Source organism: Saccostrea echinata, unplaced genomic scaffold (assembly GCF_033153115.1).
Source record: "Saccostrea echinata isolate AGI-Se365-2 ecotype Australia unplaced genomic scaffold, CSIRO_AGI_Sech_v1 ptg000086l, whole genome shotgun sequence".
Classification (NCBI taxonomy): domain Eukaryota; kingdom Metazoa; phylum Mollusca; class Bivalvia; order Ostreida; family Ostreidae; genus Saccostrea; species Saccostrea echinata.
Genome location: NW_026889835.1, coordinates 2,563,120 through 2,576,934, shown reverse-complemented (window position 1 = coordinate 2,576,934; position 13,815 = coordinate 2,563,120). Strand labels below are relative to the sequence as shown.

Below are 13,815 nucleotides of genomic sequence, written 5' to 3'. Positions count from 1 at the left end.
AACAAATAATTCTAAAATATTTATTGTAATTGTTTTTGTTTTATTCTATTTGAATATTTATTTGCCTTACATACCAAGAAAGTTTGCATATACATATATGTTATATTTACAGGTATCTGAAGGGAGACGTTTATAGATCTGCCGTCTGCATGCGATTGATTATATAGCTGTCGAAGACCAAAATATCGCTAGACCTCTAGTTCATTTAAACTTAAATTAGATCACAACCACAAAATGAAAAAAAAATTAATTTTTTGCACATAAAAAGTATGGAAAATATTTGAAAGCGTAATATTTTTTCTGATTGTCTGAAATGAATCGTCAGTCTGCAGACGATACAGTCTGCCAGTGGAAAAAAAAAACGGCTAGATCTATTTATTTGAAACAAAATAAAAAATAAAATAATTACTTACCTCCAAAAAATTCTTTAACTGTTCTTTCTTGAAGACATAATTTTCTGAGGACTTGGTGTAAATTAATTACCGTCAAACTTCTGATTTGTTTGTTTACGTATTTAAATGAGCTTAATTACAAATTATGCATTTGCACCCGATCTAATTAAAAAATATAATAAAAGAACAAAGTGTTATAAAATTTAGTTAAGTTGTTTGAAAATAACTTCCGTACGCTTAGCTATTTTGTTTTTATTTATTAAAGCAAAACAACTCCTGAAATAAATGAAATCGTCACAAAAATAAATAATTCCGGATTGCTCCTCGCTTTAGTGTAAAGTAGATTTTCATCAACAGCACACCCTCTGATCTAAAAAATCTATTTAGAATTTTGTTTCTTCATTGATAAATTTTAAAGGACTGCAGTTACATTTTAGATCAGAGGTTGCGCTTTATATGAAAAACATGGCAAAAGTAGAAAAAAAGTCGAGATTTTCTGCAAAAAATCCGTCCGATATAGGTTTTGTCTCTTATCCAATTCAAGAAGCTGACGTTTTGGCGGGGAATTTTGGTGCGTTGGGATGGTATCAACAGTGGACTAACCCATAATGATAATTTTATTTCTATTCATTCTACTTTAAAAATTAAGAAATCACAGGGCCAATATGGCTAAACATGGTCTTTGTTCTTTGTGTTCAGCTTGGTTTCAGAGAAACTTTTCTTGATATTTTTTATGTAAGCTTATGCACTGATACATTATTTGATGAAAATTTATCAACTGTGTCCAATTTTTTTTTTTAACTTGATCTTTCCAATGACCCTTGACATTACAATTTATTGTGTATAAAACTCAGTTTTAAAGAAACTATTCCAGATATTTTCATCAAACTTCATGCAATAATACAAATCCATGTTTCAGTACTGATGAATCCTGGGAGGGGCTTTCCTGTCCCATGGATGTATTTCTAACTTTTTTCTTTCAAAAAATTGAGTAAACGAAATTTTTTTTCATTTTGAAATATTTAATAAATCAAGTCAAAGCTATATTTATATGAACAAGTTAAATTGATGCAAAGCATCAAATCGGCCGCAAAAATATATTTCATTTTGAAGAATTTCCACAAGAAAGAGTCCAAAGAAAAAATCCAAATAGAAAAAGTATATGATACATTTTTACACTTGCTTTACTTTTCTGTGCATTTTTTCACTAGTTTTCAGTGATCAATTGTTAAATATGTATTCAAATAAAAATAAATTCATTAATATGAAAATCGGACTGCAATAAAGGATAGGAACGATTATCTAAAACTAATTAGATTATTAGGTTATTGGGAGACTTTGCCTACTCAAAGATAACATTGAGGTGAGCTCTATAGTCTTTGATTACCTATGTTTAATTATTCTTTCTCATTTGATATAAAGTCTTAGTAATCCGTTGATGTCTTGGTTATCTTTATTAGCAAAATGAGGTTTAGACTGACCTGTATCCCATAGAAAGGAGTGTCTTTACCATTCAACTGCAGCTACCATTGGAAGATTGGTAAGATTCAGGCGCTACCTGCTATACAATTTCCTGCTTTTTACATTTTATCAGTTGATATTGACCCAGTTGGGTTTTGATATCTTGATTTCCCCCTAACAGGATTCAAAGGTGCAGGACCTACCATGAGAGCAACAGAAGGAGCCCATTAGAAGTCGGGTAGCCTGACAGAGAAGTTTCAAGGAAGAGGTTTAGGTTTTCTTCTTAAAGAAACCAGAAAAAAAGGTGAGATGTATTTATTCCATTGTATTTATATCTGTTTCCATTCCCTTCCCTTCTATTAATATTACTAACCATATCCCCTCTTCGATTTATGCCCCTACCCCAACTAACTGTCCCTATTTTCTTAACTTATTTTTTTAGCTAATTGTGTTGTACAATGATTTCGTTTGTTTGAATTTCTGTGATTTGTTGAATTGTTTTGAATCATTTGTAGTCGTCTATCAGTTGTGTATTTTCAGGGGCTTTGACGATGGACACAGACAAACATTGACCAAAAGGTTAAGTAACAAGCTCTATTTGTTGCACATTTGATTTCTCTCTGGAGCCATAGCAATGAAAACTAATTATCTTATTTTGTCAACAGGAAGAGGAATAATCTTCTGTCAATCTTGAGATGAGACTGACGTGTGGAGGAAGAGTCGTCAATGGAGGGATCCACTGTGGCGTACTCCTGAAATGATGGTAAGATTCCATCTTCATTTACTCTTTGCAGAAATTTTTCAGTATTTCTCATTTGATATTTATTTGTAATATTTATTTGACATCTTTATTTTCTGTTTGCAGAAGGAAGATCAGCTGATTCATGTAGTATCAAAGAGTGTCTTGCCCATTCAACTGCAGCCATCATTGGAAGATGTGGTAACTTTTGGGCTCTACATGCTGCTCAAACTCCCTGTGTCTTACACATCAGTTACTGAGTGAGTTGGACTTTGACCTCTTGACTTGCCCTTGACAGGATTCAAAGCTGCAGGACCTATCATAAGGAGCAACAGAAGGAGCCCATTAGCAATCAGGGGGTCTGATGTTTCAAGGAAGAGGTTTGGGTTTTCTTCTAAAAGAAATCAGAAAAAGGTGAGATGTATTTATTCCATTGTATTTATTTCTGGTTCCATTCCCTTCCCTTCTATTAACATGACTAATCATAACCCTTTTCAAGCCTCTACCTTAACTTTCTGTCCCCATTTGCTAATTTATCTTCAAACTCATGTTGATGTACAATGATTTTATATGTGAATTTCTGTAAAAAGTTAAATTGTTTTCAATTGTTTCTAATCTTCTGTCAGTTTTATATTTTTAGTGACTTTGAAGAAGGACATAGACAAACTGAGGCATTGGCACAAGAAGAAGAGAAGTTCACTGCCCAGATATGTGGCAAACAATTTGGCCAAAAATGGTAAGTAACAAACTAGTATTTTAGAACCTTTGGATACCTGTTCTTGCACCCTGTAGCCCTTTTTACTCTCTGAAGACTCGGCAATTAATTGAACATTTGTCTTTTTTTCTTCAGCAGGAAGAGGGCTTATCTGATGTCAATCCTGAGGTGGAAGGGACTGACATGTGGAAAAAGAGTTATATCAGTGGAGCAATCAACTGCAGCCAACTCCTGAAATGAGGGTAAGATTCAATCTTGTTTGAACTTTGTGGAATTTTTTAGAATTTTGCATTTGATATGAAGATATTAGTATTCAATTGACATCTTTGTTTTCTGCTTGCAGAAAAAGATTTAGGCAGCATTGGATCCTGTAGTGGTAAGGAGTGTCTCTTCCATTCAACTGCAGTCATCACTGGAAGAAGTGCCGAGACTCAGGCTTTACATGCTGCTTGACAGGATTCAAAGCAGTAGACTGATTTGAAGGAGCAACACAAGGAGCCACATCTGCAACCAGGGAGCCTGACAGAGAAGTTTCAAGGAAGAGGTTTGGGTTTTTGTCTTAAAGAAACAAGAAAAAAAGGTGAGATGTATTTATTCCTTTGTATTTAATTCTGTTTTGATTCCCTTTCTCTTCTATTAACATTACTAACCATATACCCTCCTCCTTTTATGACTCTACCCTAACTAACTGTCCCCATTTTGTTAACTTATTTTCCAACTGATTTTGATATGCAATGATTTTGCTTTATGTGAATTTTTTTTTGATTTGTTGAATTGATTTCAATCATTTCTAATCTTCTGTCAGTTTATTTCAGTGACTTTGACAAAGGACACAGACAAACTGAGGCAAGCCAAAAGAACAAGAGAGCTTCATTGCCCAAATATGTGATGAACATTGGCCAGAAATGGTAAGAAACAAGCTGCATTTTTGCACATAGCATCCTTGTTCTTCCACTTTATTGTCTTTTTTACTCTCTAAAGTTTTAGCAATTGATCATTTGTCTTTTTTTGTCAACTGGAAGAGGGCTAAGCTGATTTCAATATTGAGGTAAAGATGGGACTGAAATATGAAAGAAGAGTTGTCACTGGAGCTTGGATCAACTACAGCCTACTCCTGAAATGATGGTTAGATTCCATCTTCATTTTGCTCTTTGCAGAAATTTTCAGTATTTCTCCTTTGGTATGAAATGTCACTATTCAATTGACATCTTTATTTTCTGCTTGCAGAAGGAGAAGTAGGCTGATCTGGATTCAATAGTGGTAAGGAGTGTCTCTCCCATTCAACTGCAGTCATCATTGGAAGATGTGGGGAGACTAAGGCTTTACATGCTGCTTGACAGGATTCAAAGCAGCAGGACTGGTATGAAGGAGAAACACAAGGAGCCACATCTGCAACCAGGGAGCCTGACAGAGAAGTTTCAAGGAAGAGGTTTGGGTTTTTGTCTTAAAGAAACAAGAAAAAAGGTGAGATGTATTTATTCCATTGTATTTATTTCTGTTTCCTTTACCTTCCCCTCCAGTAACATCACTAACCATATCCCCTCTGATCTCTATGCCTGTACCCTAACTAACTGTCCCAATTTTCTTAAGTTTTTAAAAACATATTTTGATGTACAATATATTTGCTTACTGAATTTCTGTGATTTGTTGAATTGTTTTGAATCATTTCTAATCTTTTGTCAGTTGTTTTTTCACAGGGACTTTGATGAAGGGCTCAGAAAAACTGCAGCAAGCCAAAAGAAAAAGAGAAGTTCATTGCCTGGGTGAAGATGGGACTGACAAGTGAAGGAAGAGTCAATGTAGGGATCAACTGTAACCTTCAAAATAAATGAGGGTAAGATTCAATGTTGTTTGCTCTTTGTGAAAATTTTAGCATTTTGCAGTTGACATGAAGTTCATAGTATTTAATTGACATCTTTGTTTTCTGTTTGCAGAAAAAGATTTAGGCAGCATTGGATCCTGTAGTGGCAAGGAGGGTCTATTCCATTCAACTGCAGTCATCACTGGAAGATGTGCCGAGACTCAGGCTCCACATACTGCTTGACAGGATTCAAAGCAGCAGACTGATTTGAAGGAGCAACACAAGGAACCACATCTGTAACCAGGGAGCCTGACAGAGAAGTTTCAAGGAAGAAGTTTGGGTTTTTGTCTTAAAGAAACAAGAAAAAAGGTGAGATGTATTTATTCCATTGTATTTATTTCTGTTTATATTCCCTTTCCCTTCTATTAATATTACTAACCATATACCCTCCTCCTTTTATGACTCTACCCTAACTGTCCCCATTTTGTTAACTTATTTTCCAACTGATTTTGATATGCAATGATTTTGCTTTATGTGAATTTTTTTTGATTTGTTGAATTGATTTCAATCATTTCTAATCTTCTGTCAGTTTATTTCAGTGACTTTGACAAAGGACACAGACAAACTGAGGCAAGCCAAAAGAACAAGAGAGGTCCATTGCCCAAATATGTGATGAACATTGGCCAGAAATGGTAAGAAACAAGCTGCATTTTTGCACATAGCATCCTTGTTCTTCCACTTTATTGTCTTTTTTACTCTCTAAAGTTTTAGCAATTGATCATTTGTCTTTTTTTGTCAACTGGAAGAGGGCTAAGCTGATTTCAATATTGAGGTAAAGATGGGACTGAAATATGAAAGATGAGTTGTCACTGGAGCTTGGATCAACTACAGCCTACTCCTGAAATGATGGTTAGATTCCATCTTCATTTTGCTCTTTGCAGAAATTTTCAGTATTTTTGCTTTGGTATGAAGTGTCACTATTCAATTGACATCTTTATTTTCTGCTTGCAGAAGGAGAATTAGGCTGATCTGGATTCAATAGTGGTAAGGAGTGTCTCTCCCATTCAGCTGCAGCCATCATTGGAAGATGTGGGGAGACTAAGGCTTTACATGCTGCTCGACAGGATTCAAAGCAGCAGAACTGGTATGAAGGAGAAACACAAGGAGCCACATCTGCAACCAGGGAGCCTGACAAAAAAGTTCCAAGGAAGAGGTTTGGGTATTCTTCTGAAAGAAACCAGAAAAAAGGTGAGATGTATTTATTCCATTGTATTTATTTCTGTTTCCTTTCCTTTCCTCTCCATTAACATCACTAACCATATCCCCTCTGATCTCTATGCCTTTACTCTAACTAACTGTCCCAATTTTCTTAAGTTTTTAAAAACATATTTTGATGTACACTATATTTGCTTACTGAATTTCTGTGATTTGTTGAATTGTTTTGAATCATTTCTAATCTTTTGTCAGTTGTTTTTTCACAGGGACTTTGACGAAGGGCTCAGAAAAACTGCAGCAAGCCAAAAGAAAAAGAGAAGTTCATTGCCTGGGTGAAGATGGGACTGACAAGTGAAGGAAGAGTCAATGTAGGGATCAACTGTAGCCTTCAAAATAAATGAGGGTAAGATTCAATGTTGTTTGCTCTTTGTGAAAATTTTAGCATTTTGCACTTGACATGAAGTTCTTAGTATTTAATTGACATCTTTGTTTTCTGTTTGCAGAAAAAGATTTAGGCAGCATTGGATCCTGTAGTGGCAAGAAGGGTCTATTCCATTCAACTGCAGTCATCACTGGAAGATGTGCCGAGACTCAGGCTCCACATACTGCTTGACAGGATTCAAAGCAGCAGACTGATTTGAAGGAGCAACACAAGGAACCACATCTGTAACCAGGGAGCCTGACAGAGAAGTTTCAAGGAAGAGGTTTGGGTTTTTGTCTTAAAGAAACAAGAAAAAAGGTGAGATGTATTTATTCTTTTGTATTTAATTCTGTTTATATTCCCTTTCCCTTCTATTAATATTACTAACCATATACCCTCCTCCTTTTATGACTCTACCCTAACTGTCCCCATTTTGTTAACTTATTTTCCAACTGATTTTGATATGCAATGATTTTGCTTTATGTGAATTTTTTTTGATTTGTTGAATTGATTTCAATCATTTCTAATCTTCTGTCAGTTTATTTCAGTGACTTTGACAAAGGACACAGACAAACTGAGGCAAGCCAAAAGAACAAGAGAGGTCCATTGCCCAAATATGTGATGAACATTGGCCAGAAATGGTAAGTAACAAGCTGCATTTTTGCACATAGCATCCTTGTTCTTCCACTTTATTGTCTTTTTTACTCTCTAAAGTTTTAGCAATTGATCATTTGTCTTTTTTTGTCAACTGGAAGAGGGCTAAGCTGATTTCAATATTGAGGTAAAGATGGGACTGAAATATGAAAGAAGAGTTGTTACTGGAGCTGGGATCAACTGCAGCCTACTCCTGAAATGATGGTTAGATCCCATCTTCATTTTGCTCTTTGCAGAAATTTTCAGTATTTCTCCTTTGGTATGAAATGTCACATTTCAATTGACATCTTTATTTTCTGCTTGCAGAAGGAGATTAGGCTGATCTGGATCCAATAGGGGCAAGGAGTGTCTCTCCCATTCAACTGCAGCCATCATTGGAAGATGTGGGAAGATTAGGCTTTACATGCTGCTTGACAGGATTCAAAGCAGCAGGAATGGTATGAAGGAGAAACACAAGGAGCCACATCTGCAACCAGGGAGCCTGACAGAGAAGTTTAAAGGAAGAGGTTTGGGTTTTTGTCTTAAAGAAACAAGAAAAAAAGGTGAGATGTATTTATTCCATTGTATTTATTTCTGTTTCCTTTCCCTTCCCCTCCATTAACATCACTAACCATATCCCCTCTGATCTCTATGCCTGTACCCTAACTAACTGTCCCAATTTTCTTAACTTCTTTAAAACATATTTTGATGTACAATATATTTGCTTACTGAATTTCTGTGATTTGTTGAATTGTTTTGAATCACTTCTAATCTTTTGTCAGTTGATTATTCACAGGGACTTTGACGAAGGACTCAGAAAAACCACAGCAAGCCAAAAGAAAAAGAGAAGTTCATTGCCTGGGTGAAGATGGGACTGACAAGTGGAGGAAGAGTCAATGTAGGGATCAACTGTAACCTTCACAATAAATGAGGGTAAGATTCAATGTTGTTTGCTCTTTGTGAAAATTTTAGCATTTTGCACTTGACAAGAAGTTCTTAGTATTTATTTGACATCTTTGTTTTCTGTTTGCAGATAAAGATTTAGGCAGCACTGGATCCTGTAGTGGCAAGGAGTGTCTCTTCCATTCAACTGCAGTCATCACTGGAAGATGTGCCAAGACTCAGGCTCTACATGCTGCTTGACAAGATTCAAAGCAGCAGACTGATTTGAAGGAGCAACACAAGGAGCCACATCTGCAACCAGGGAGCCTGAAAGAGAAGTTTCAAGGAAGAGGTTTGGGTTTTTGTCTTAAAGAAACAAGAAAAAAAGGTGAGATGTATTTATTCCTTTGTATTTAATTCTGTTTTGATTCCCTTTCCCTTCTATTAATATTACTAACCATAACCATACACCCTCCTCCTTTTATGACTCTACCCTAACTAACTGTCCCATTTTGTTAACATATTTTCCAACTGATTTTGATATGCAATGAATTTGCTTTATGTGATTTTTTTTTGATTTGTTGAATGGATTTCAATCATTTCTAATCTTCTGTCAGTTTATTTCAGTGACTTTGACAAAGGACACAGACAAACTGAGACAAGCCAAAAGAACAAGAGAGGTCCATTGCCCAAATATGTGATGAACATTGGCCAGAAATGGTAAGAAACAAGCTGCATTTTTGCACATAGCATCCTTGTTCTTCCACTTTTTTGTCTTTTTTACTCTCTAATGTTTTAGCAATTGATCATCTTTATTTTCTGCTTGCAGAAGGAGAATTAGGCTGATATGGATCCAATAGTGGCAAGGAGTGTCTCTCCCATTCAACTGCAGCCATCATTGGAAGATGTGGGGAGACTTAGGCTTTACATGCTGCTTGACAGGATTCAAAGCAGCAGGACTGGTATGAAGGAGAAACACAAGGAGCCACATCTGCAACCAGGGAGCCTGACAGAGAAGTTTAAAGGAAGAGGTTTGGGTTTTTGTCTTAAAGAAACCAGAAAAAAGGTGAGATGTATTTATTCCATTGTATTTATTTCTGTTTCCTTTCCCTTCCCCTCCATTAACATCACTAACCATATCCCCTCTGATCTCTATGCCTCTACCCTAACTAACTGTCCCAGTTTTCTTAACTTCTTTAAAACATATTTTGATGTACAATATATTTGCTTACTGAATTTCTGTGATTTGTTGAATTGTTTTGAATCACTTCTAATCTTTTGTCAGTTGATTATTCACAGGGACTTTGACGAAGAACTCAGAAAAACCACAGCAAGCCAAAAGAAAAAGAGAAGTTCATTGCCCGGGTGAAGATGGGACTGACATGTGTAGGAAGAGTCAATGTAGGGATCAACTGTAACCTTCACAATAAATGAGGGTAAGATTCAATGTTGTGTTCTTTATGGAAATTTTTAGCATTTTGCACTTGACAAGAAGTTCTTAGTATTTAATTGACATCTTTATTTTCTGTTTGCAGAAAAAGATCTAGGCAGCACTGGATCCTGTAGTGGCAAGGAGTGTATGTTCCATTCAACTGCAACCATCATTGGAAGATGTGCCGAGACTCAGTATCTACATGCTGCTTGACAGGATTCAAAGCAGCAGAACTGATTTGAAGGAGCAACACAAGGAACCACATCTGTAACCAGGGAGGCTGACAGAGAAGTTTAAAGGAAGAGGTTTAGTTTTCTTCTTAAAGAAACCAGAAAAAAGGTGATATGTATTTATTCCTTTATATTTATTTCTGTTTCCTTTCCCTTCCCCTCCATTAACATTACTAATCATATCCCCTCTCCTCTTTATGCCTCTACCCTAATTAACTGTCCCAATTTTCTTAACCTAATTTTTTCAACTAATTTTGATGTGCAATAAATTTGCTTACTGAATTTCTATGATTTGTTGAAATTTTTTGAATCATTTCTAATCTTCTGTTAGTTGTTTATTTGCAGGGACTTTGAAGAAGTACACAAACTCCAGCAAGCCAAAAGAAAAGAGAAGTCCATTGCCCGGATACCTGGTCCACATTGACCAAAAATGGTAAGTAACAAGCTGTATTTGTTGCATCTCTGGATTCCTGTTCTTGAAATCTTTTGACTTTTTAGCTCACCTGAGCTGAAAGCTCAAGTGAGTTTTTCTGATCACCCATTGTCCGTCGTCCGTCCGTCTCTCTGTAAACTTTTCACATCTTTAACTTCTTCTCAAGAACCACTGGGCCAATTTTAACCAAACTTGGTACAGAGCATTCTTGGGTAAAGGGGAGTTTAAATTGTTAAAATGAAGGGCCAAGTCCCCTTCAAAAGGAAAATAATCAAGAAAATACAAAAATTGGATGGGGTCATTAAAAAATCTTCTTCTCAAGAACCACAGGGCTAGAAAAGCTGAAACTTATGTGGAAGCATCCTTGGGAAGTGTAGATTCTAAACTGCTCAAATCATGACCCCCAGGGGTTTGCCGGGGCCACAATAGATAGTTTTCATATGACGTATTTTCTTTCTGAGTTATTTCCCTTGGTCGCCATCTTGGTGGTCAACCTGGTAATTTTTCCTCTTTGTCTTACCAAATCTAAGAGGGTGTAGCAGAAATATTTGGGGGAAAATCTTTATAGAAATAAAAATTATGAAATAAAGGAGGCTTTGACAAATATACATTTTTCAAAAAAACAATGCTTCTTACCCCACAATGGCCAGTATAAAAAGTTAAAGTTGGTTGAATAATGAAGGAATATGAGCATGTTGACCTCCAATATGGCGGCCAACAGGAAATAACCCTTGCTATTTTGGGCCTACTGAAAACTATCTATAGGGAATCCAAGTTTTTCATTGAAATATTAGTAAAAATCTTTAAAAATCTTCTTCCCAAGAACTTTTGGGCCAGAAAAGCTGAAACTTATGTGGAGCATCCCGGGGTAGTGTAGATTCTAAATTGCTCAAATCATGACCCCCAGGGGTAGGGCGGAGCCACAATAAGGAATGCAAGTTTTACATTGAAATATGTAGTAAAAATCTTTTAAAATCTTCTTCTCAAGAACCACTGGGGCAGAAAAACTGAAACTAATATGGAAGCATTCTGGAATAGTGCAGATTCTAAATTGTTCAAATCATGACCCCCAGGGGTAGGGCGGGACCACAATAGGGAATCCAAGTTTTTACATTGAAATATGCAGAAAAAATCTTTAAAAATCTTCTTCTCAAGAACCACTGGGCCAGAAAGGCTGAAACTTACATGGAAGCATCCTTGGGTAGTGCAGATTCTAAATTGTTCAAATTATGACCCCTTGGGATAGGGCGGGGCCACAATAAGTACTACAAAGGGGGTGGGGAGAGAAGTCAAGTGAAAAACAGCAAGGCCAAAGTTACTCAGGGGAGCGTTGTGGCCAATGGGCCTCTTGTATTATTCTCTGAAGACTTGGCAATAAATTGATCATTTGTCTTATTTATCAACAGGAAGAGGGCTAAGCTGATGTCAATCTTGAGGTGAAGATGGGACTGACAGTGAAGGAAGACTCAATGTAGGGATCAGATGCAGCCTACACCAGAAATGAGGGTAAGAGTCAATCTTGTTTGCTCTTGGCAAAAATTTTTAACATTTTGCACTTGACATGAAGTTCTTAGTATTCAATTGACATCTTTGTTTTCTGTTTGCAGATGAAGCATTAGGCTGCACCAGATCCTGCTGTGGCAACTGCAGCCATCCTGCTTGACAGGATTCAAAGCAGCAGAAATGATTTGAAGGAGCAACACAAGGAAGCAAATCTGCAACCAGGGAGCCTGACAGAGAAGTTTCAAGGAAGAGGTTTGGGTATTCTTCTTAAAGAAACAAGAAAAAAGGTGAGATGTATTTATTCCTTTGTATTTATTTCTGTTCCATTCCCTTCCCCTCCATTAACATCACTAACTATATCCCCTCTCCCCTTTATGCCTCTACCCTAACTAATTGTCCGCATTTTCTTAACTTATTTTTCAATTTATTTGATGTGCAATAATTTTGCTCATGTGAATTTCTGTGATTTGCTGAACTGTTTTGAGTTATTTCTAATCTTCTGTCAGTTATATTTTTTCAGGGATTTTGACGAAGGACACAGACAAACTGAGGCAAGCCAAAAGAAAAAGAGAAGTCCATTGCCCAGATATCTGGCCCACATTGGCCAAAAATGGTTAGCAACAAGCTGTAATTGTTGACCTTTGGATTCCTGTTCTTGCACTCTATGGCCTTTTATTAGTCTCTGAAGCCTCAGCAAGCAATAAATTGATCATTTGTTTTATTTATCAACAGGAAGAGGACTAAGCTGACGTCAATCTTGAGGTGAAGATGGGACTGACATGTGGAGGAAGAGTCATCAATGAAGGGATCAACTGCGGCCTACACCAAATGAGGGTAAGATTCAATCTTGTTTGCTCTTTGTGAAAATTTTTAGCATTTTGCATTTAGCTTGAAGTTTTTAGTATTTAATTGATAACTTTTTTCCTGTTTGCAGACAAAGGAATAGGCTGCACTGGATCCTGTTGTGGCAAGGAGTGTCCCGTTCAACTCCAGTCATCACATTGGAAATGTGCAGAGATTCAGGCTTTACATGCTGCTTGACAGAATGCAAAGCAGCAGAACTGATTTGAAGGAGCAACAAAAGGAACCACATCTGTAACGAGGGAGCCAGACAGAGAAGTTTAAAGGAAGAGGTTTGGGTATTCTTCTGAAAGAAACCAGGAAAAAGGTGAGATGTATTTATTCCTTTATATTTATTTCTGTTTCCATTCCCTTCCCCTCCATTAATATTACTAATCATATCCCCTCTACCCTAACTAACTGTCCCAATTTTCTTAACTTATTTTTAAATTTATTTTGATGCAATGATTCTGCTCATGTGAATTTCTGGGTAGTTTGTTGAATTGTTTTGAATCATTTCTAACCTTCTGTCAGTTGTATATTTTCAGGGACTTTGATGAAGGACACAGACAAACTGAGGCAAGCCATTAAAAGGGAAGTCCATTGCCTAGATATCCAGCCCACATTAGTCAAAAATGGTAAGTAACAAGCTGTATTTGTTGCATCTTTGAATTCCTGTTCTTGAAATCTTTTGACTTTTATTATTCTCTCAAGACTTAGCAATAAATTGATCATTTGTCTTATTTATCAACAGGAAGAGCTAAGCTGATGTCAATCTTGAGGTGAAGATGGGACTGACATGTGGAGGAAGAATTAATGTAGGGATCAACTGTGGTCTACACCAGAAATGAGGGTAAGATTCAATGTTGTTTGCCCTTGGCAGAAATTTTTAGCATTTTGCATTTGACATGAAGTTCTTAGTATTCAGTTGACATCTTTGTTTTCCATTTGAAGACAAAGCATTAAGCTGCACTGGATCCTGTAGTGGCAAGGAGTGTCTCTCCCATTCAACTGCAGCCTTCCTGCTTGGCAGGATTCAAAACAGCAGGACTGATTTTAAGGAGCAACACATGGGGCCACATATGCAACCAGGGAGCCTGACAGAGAAGTTTGAAGGA

At 36.6% G+C, this 13,815-nt stretch overlaps 1 protein-coding gene across 1 annotated transcript in view; it reads right to left on the bottom strand.

Moving 5' to 3' along the window:
• The window catches only part of LOC133177121 (U6 snRNA-associated Sm-like protein LSm4), a 72,324-nt gene that overhangs the window by 25,583 nt on the left and 32,926 nt on the right, over positions 1-13,815 (bottom strand). The window lies entirely within an intron of this gene.